The sequence below is a fragment of the Sitophilus oryzae genome, unplaced genomic scaffold (assembly GCF_002938485.1).
Source record: "Sitophilus oryzae breed Bouriz unplaced genomic scaffold, Soryzae_2.0 scaffold_158_pilon_pilon, whole genome shotgun sequence".
Classification (NCBI taxonomy): Eukaryota; Metazoa; Arthropoda; class Insecta; order Coleoptera; family Curculionidae; genus Sitophilus; species Sitophilus oryzae.
In genome coordinates this window covers 2,112,846-2,120,319 of record NW_022146269.1, presented here as the reverse complement: position 1 = coordinate 2,120,319, position 7,474 = coordinate 2,112,846, and the positions used below count along the sequence as shown (strand labels likewise).

The following is a 7,474-nucleotide window of genomic DNA, read 5'->3' as shown; positions in this document are numbered from 1 at the left end:
TTAAGACAGAAAAACATTATAATATTATTCTATAATGTAAAATTCACAGGCACCATCCAGGAATCAAATTTGTCAAAGTTTTCTTTATTTCATGGATTAAAACTAAAAACCCCCACCAAAAAATAAACCAAACTCACCACGTCCTATTCGAAATCCAGGGTTGCCAAACCGACCCACAGAACACTGACAGACCAGCAACGCAGCAAATAGGATCAACCTTGGACCTGCCAGGGTCATGATATCGAGCAGATGTACTCTAAACGAACAAACGACTCGCCGACGTACCAATGATGCATAAGATGCGTTCCAGTACCGCCGCCTTCGCACACTTTATTCGACCTTGAAACAGGAAGAACGTCTTCGAGACGAACGACGCTGTCGACGCCGCTAGAACCGTCGTCGCGGTGCCGGATGAAAGTGACAGAGAAGCACTGGCGTCACGGTACGACGAGAGAACGAAGAAACAGAAGTACGGTCGGCCGCGTGAGCTCCGGTACCGCCGCTAGTAAGCCATTCTGCGGGCTTGGCTGAAGAAAGACGACGCTTTCGTTTTTTCTTTCATGTGTGCGCGCCGGATATGCCGGAAACTAGGTCACCGAATATGTGTTTAAGTACCTGCCGATGTTTGAGTACCATCAAACGTTTTTAATTATTTCGTAACTAGGTTTCAACTTTAGAATAAAAAATCATGGTTAATTTCATTCAATGATTTGGTTTTAAACTATTAAATATTTTTAGGGAAATGTCTATTTCAGAAATATGATGTATTAAGTAAAAAATATTATGTATTTTAATCGCAAAACGTTTTCCGATGCACGTCATCAATCATATCGACATTGACACTAAAGTCTATAAACCTGACTAAATGAAATTTTGGCAAAATGTTTAAATTTGATGTATAATTTAATATACCGAGCAGCTCTTCATTTGACTTTATAGAGCAATTGATTCTTACAGATATTTTATTTAGATTAAAGCTGCAAAAATTAGTTTAAACCGAATTTTATTATCGCTATGTTGGTCACACAGTCACATTGCGCCGTTTTCAGCAAGGTTGTCGTTTATTATTTGACAATTATTATTCTAATGTCAGTCATTATTTTGTATCATATCGTGTTGTTTTTGAATCTTTGTGAGTAATTCTCGTTTTTTTTGCCAATTTTCATAGTATTTTTTTAAAATTGCACTTTTAAGCACAAACAGTTCTTTGAAGAACTAAATTTTCTAGTTTTTGTATTGTATCTCTTGAAATTGTGTGTTGAAAATATGCCGAAGCATTTAAACAGTCCAAGCAAAAAGCTTATACCGTATGATCGAATAAAAACGGCGTCAACTATGGCTAGGAAATGACTATCAATGACATTTCCCATATAATTTTACATATAAAATGACAGCGATCTTCATTTCATAGCCATCGCTGACGCCGTTTTTATTCGATCATACGGTAGCATCCTGATAAACTATATTGAACGAGAACGTGACAATAAAGGTCCTTTATTACCCTTGACTGCAGTCAGAGAAGTAAGTTTGATTGATAAGCATATTACACCGCTTTCAAAGTTATTTCTACGTTAGTTTTAATTAATTCCGTGATTATTAGTTTATGCATTAATAGCACCCTCTTACTTGTTATTACCACTTATGGCGTTGTAAAATGTACATCAATAAATAAATAAATAACCCATAATAACGCTTAGAATAATCTTCATAATGGACTAGTTTTTGCCAATATGTAATAACTAAAATAAGCTATAAAGCAAATAAGTCTACTAATATTACTAAAATATTAGTTATTAAATTAAAAATAAAACGTAAACATCTTTAAAAAATGATATAATACATATATTGTTTGTCTCTTTTAAATTAAGATTCATCTCATAAATCCATCACAATCTGGCAGCGCTGTCGCCATCGCTTGTTACTCAAAGTTGATCACGTGCATCAGAAATTGTTTTGCTATTACCATATATACTAACATTAGAGATGCATAAGCAACTTATATTGGAATTATGTCTAAAGCTTTGTCTATACTATACCTATTTTTTTTAAATTTATATTTGGTTGAAATAGACAAATCTCTTTTATTTTTTGATTGGAGGCAGGATCGGAATTTCGGTTAAAATATTTTATTATAATTTCTACATTACTAAAGCATTGATTAAAGAAATAAGCACACAGAAGATGCGCATTGATGGCCGAGATTTAGTTTAGCTCTGCGTCGCTGCGCGCTGATAGTCGTTTGCAGCGCAGCTGATAATTTTTTATACAGTATTCTTACTGTACCGTAGTTCTGCTTTCAGTCGACAGAGTAGGTGGTTGAGGGAGACAGTGTTGCCAGAACTACAGATTAATTTGTAGATTTACTAATTTTAGGTACAGTTCCGTTAATAATACGGATAATTAAACAATTTAATATAACATATGTAAAATATTATGGTAAATGTCAATAATCGTCATTTCCAAGCCAACTAAACGACTTTTTTCGATCATACGAAATATTCAGTACCTATAAAAGAATTTTTACTTTGCTACAGACCAGCGTAGTACTTGCTACACACCAGTAGCATCACTTTTACTTGATTTGACGTTATTACTTGACGTCATTTGTAAAAGTGAAATCAATACATCTCAACATTTACAAGAAAAAGTACAAGATGCATTCGGAAGTATAAGGAGAAGATCTGTTCAAAGAGCTATAAATAAAATTAAATGAAAAATAAATTTGTGCAATAAGGAGGGTGGTAACCCTTTCGAACATGTAGAACAGTAGAAACTAGTTTGTAGAAGTTGATTTATTTATAATAACTACGATTAATATTATGCATTATTATTAGATCGTACACATTAAAAAAATAAAAATAATATCATTAAATTGCTGACCTGGATATCTATTATTTATCTGAATCTTTTAATTGGCTAGATTTTCCTTATTCAATATTAATTAGCGCTGATCAGTATTGAGTCGGAATTGAAATTATTTAAAATAATAGTTAAATAGTTTAGTTGTTGTTAAGGTACCCAAAACAAAAAAGTATAAAGTGTGACATACCATTGTATTCGGGAGACCGAGTTCTTTGAAAACCTGAAATAAAAAATGCAGGTCCGTATTTAAAAAAATTAAGTTAGCCTCTGTATCTCACAAATATCAGCTCGAAATTTTAAACATCGTATCAGTTATCAATTCGAATATATTATCAATCGAAAATTTAAAAATATTGTCAGATAGCCCTAATAAAGTGTCTATGAGAATGTGCAATTAGTTTTTTGATTTTCTAAGAAGTAACGATAGGAAAAAATAAAATTGATTTTCAAAAAAATACGTTTTTTTCAAAAAACTCAGCAATCCTTGAAATTTTTAAAACTTTTTTGATGGCGTCTTGGTGAACATCCCAAGTCGCAACTTTGCCCCCATTTAATAAATAAAATATCTTCGTATAAAAAAAATATCTTCGTATATATTAAGGTTTCCGAGATACCAATGCTCGTACCTCGAATTTGTAGCACCCTGTATAATAGAGCTAAAATGGCACTAATAAATTAACACTAATGGTCACCTAATATGTGTTTAAAGATTAAATAATCTTGGACAATATCTTCATTAATACTAATCGTTATTTCATTAAAGGTATTTAACTAAATAAATCTGTCACAATATTATGTTATACTGTTCATTTTTTAAATCACCTGTATACAATATCATGATTTATTATTCAATGGTCTAATTAAACCATAAACTAAATTGGAGAATTTCACCTGGATGATTATCAACAACTTTATTTCAGTAATCAAAATATGTTTATCGAAAATGCAAAAAAAGTTACTTTCTACTTCTGTTTTAATGAGCCAATTTAGTGTCTCACCAAAACCTGTCTTAAATTGCTTTAAACATCTGCCTATATGCAAAATGTAAAAGAAATGTTTGGTTGTATAATATTTTCGGCATATTAAAAGTCGGAATATGTATCTGTTGTACGTACAAACGTACCTATTCTATAGTACAAAATTCATCAAAATATAACCAGATGTAAATAATGGCAAATTTTATAGTTAAGAAAAACGAAGAAATTAATTACATGTTGAATATAAAAAGACATTAATGAAGTGAAAGTACATGTAATGTAAATATATAGGACTGCCACATCAGGTTAGGCGTTAACATGCAATTATTAGTTAGCCTATCATTTAGTTGCAGAATTGAAAACAATATAAACACAACCAAACTTATATGGAATCCTCTATTATTTTTCATATTTTTTTTATAAAGACTTTTAATGAAAAATAGTACATATAGCAATAAAAGAAGTTAATCAGTTCCCAAAATAAACATAATGGTATTTTTTGGTTTCTGAAAAGAAATGAGATTTAAATTTTTAATGGTCAAAAAGCAAAAACAAAAAGAAAATTGATAATTATTTTAATAATCCGTATTGTTACCTCTAGCCCTTATGTAAGCTTCTATCCGCGCTGGCATGCTTCTTATTAAATTATCATTGTTGTCTTTGAGTATGTTTTCCTATTCTGTTAATGCTGCATCCTGCATCAATAAGTTATGCGAGATTTCCTGGATTGTTTCAACGAACTGGTCCCACAAGTGTTCTGTAGGGTTTAGATCTGGTGAACATGCAGACCAGTCCATAACTAAGACACTTTCCGTTTCAAGATATTCTCTAGCCACTCTGCTGGTATTGGAAGGTGCATTATCGTGCATGAAGTTAAAATGTTCCCTAAAGTTCTAGCACTAAATCAACATACCTCCGACCCGTTAAAGTTTGTTGAAGTGGTAACAATGGAGTTTTTGCATCCAGCATAATACCTCCCAGATCATCCTTTATATCTTGGTACAGATTTGGCAGCCTGGAGTCTCGCTGGTCTTCCTGAAAGTCTGAGAACCCGAATTCGATGGTCATCTAATCTTAGACCAATTGTAATCTCATCTAATAAAAGAATATTTTGACCATCAGTTTTGATGTTGAAGACACCAATTTAGCCGATCAATTTTATTTTGTCGAGATAACTGTGGGATCCGTAACTCTCTCCTACTGTACAACCCTCGAGGACGAAGCCTTTTTCTTATGGTTTCCACTGAAATGTTTATACCTGTAGCTGCTAGAAGTTGTCTTTGTCGCTGTGGATGAGAAACATTGGGATTTCTAAATTTCTTCTAGCAATTTGGCACACAAAGCGGTCTTGTTATTCGGTTGTGACTATTTGACGACTTTAGGCGTGTTCTTGAGAGTTCCTAGTTTCAAGTACCTTGCATGTCTTCGATACAATACCCTAGGTAACCGCCTACTATCTCTTAATACTAGTAAATATCTATTTACCTGAATTTCCTTACAAATTTTTCTTTCAATATTTTAAACGCCACTGAAAACACGCCATATATCGTGTTCTCTTTGAGTTATTATTCTAGTCTCTCTTGTATAAATAATATCTTTAGATACGACTGTTTGCATAGACAAACATATTTCCTACTCTCCTAACAATGCCATTTGTTTGCGGGAGTTGGCTACAACTCAATTTATAAATAATAGCGGTTTCTATAAAATGCCGAAAAGTCTGTCTTTTTTCTTCAAATTTGATAAAAGAATGTTTTAACATTTGGTATAGTTAAAACTAATCAAATTCAGTTTTTTACCATTTAGTAAAAGTAAACTAATTAAATTCAGTGTATAATAAAACTATTAATTTTAGATAGTTTATTATTTATCATATTAGTTAGGCTATATTTGTCAAAAGTAGACTAAAACCATAGTATAAGGAAATTAGTAGCTTTATTCCTTGTCAAATCATTTGTTCTTTTCTTAGATTAAGAATAATGTGTAAGCTTAGAGGAACAGCCAATTTAATCTACTATGGGGTATCTGTTTTCTAAATGCACTGTTTCTGATTTTTCATATTAGTTTAATAATATAGCTGTATGACATTACAGTCCATTACAAACTAATGATATTTACTCATATTCATGTTAAATTATTTTTCTGAGGCCACCACAAAATTTGGTCTTGATGGTTTCGCAAAGTAGTAAATCGATCAAAACATTTCCAGAGACAATTCCAATATCAATAAAAAAAGCAAACAACCGATGACGGCTTGTCTCGGTCTATTTCGATCTATTTCGGAGTTTTGCGGCCGAGATTCCTTGCAACATAAGAAAAGCATTGAGTTTACTTCTGAAAATATTTCGAGAAAGATTTCGGGCATAGGGTAGAGGGTGTTCAAAACCCAAATAGTCTAAATATTTTTTCTAGTTTTATCTTTAGTAAAAAAACAAAACAAAACATACCTATCTATATCCTCAATATTTTACGTAATGAGGTGCGCTCAGTGGAGCGCCAACGGATTTTGTGCGTCTAACTATAGGTATAATTTATTGGAGGTTGTATTTTATTTTTGTACACTATCGATTCCGCCTTGTTATGTTTTGTTAATGTGTAATTTCTTGAAAATGCAATAAATCAAATACGACCTTCTGATGTTCTAGTTTTTATCTATAACACACTGCTCCTCCAAACATTTAATTACCGGTAAAATATCGGTGCTAATTACAGTTTTACTGGTCTTGGTCTTATAAACTTGTTTTTTACACAACATATTCTAGCTCATAGACATACAAAACCTCATAGACGCCCAAGTAGCAAAAAGAAATTCTAAAGGCGCGTATTCATTATCCGAACGAACGAACGAACGAATGAAAGTGCGGTATATTTAGACGGGGACCGAACGCATGCGGCCGTTCGTTCGTTCGTTCGCTCGACCATCCGTTTCGAGTCGGTACATCAAAGGCGTTCGCGTCCGATCTTCTCGTGCGGTTCTATCGTGCGGTCCCAGCCCATACCACTAACGAATATTCGTTCGTTCGTTCGTTCGTTCGGATAATGAATACGCACCTTAAAAGGATTTAATTATTTTATAACAGTCGAATAGCGTTGACTTAAAGACTGCTTGATTTTATTAAGCCTTTGGTTTCGACCATTCTGCTTGTTAATAAAAGTTGTCATATTAAACTATTTTCTAGTGGTTTTTACAACGTATCCTATAACGCATTAAACGATCATTTCTTTTAATATGATATAACACTTAATAAGACAATGCTATATGATAACAAACATATTATTTTATTAGACTCTTATACCTACCATGTAAGAGTTCTATAATATTCATATAACTAGTAGTCACAAGATCATATAATAGTTACTTAAACTTGTCTTATTAAAGTTGTATTACGTTGTATGAATGTTTTATTGCGTTAAACTACGGTGCTGTATACAACACCAGTTATGCCTGTTAGCCTTATATGATAAAATTGTGATTAACAAAATAAATTCGCTGTAATATCTGTATTATAGAACTGGTAATATAACCTCATTTTAAATTAAATGATATACCTAGTTATTTATTTTGTTATTGTTGTTGTTGCAAAAGTAACATCTACGTACGAGTTTAATCAATCACAGCTATTATGAATTCTGGA

General features: G+C 32.3%; 1 protein-coding gene across 3 annotated transcripts in view; it reads left to right on the top strand.

Annotated features, from left to right (window-relative positions):
* The first annotated feature begins 672 nt into the window (after positions 1-672).
* LOC115879880 (cystathionine beta-synthase-like) overlaps positions 673-7,474 on the top strand; it is a 31,448-nt gene continuing 24,646 nt past the window's right edge. The window contains exon 1 of one of the 3 annotated variants that reach the window (XM_030896903.1): positions 673-691. The gene's annotated coding sequence lies outside the window, so the exon portion shown is untranslated. Of the gene's footprint in view, positions 692-1,504; positions 1,522-2,357; positions 2,374-7,474 lie in introns of those variants that run through there. The other 2 variants (XM_030896902.1, XM_030896904.1) reach the window with 2 other exon arrangements.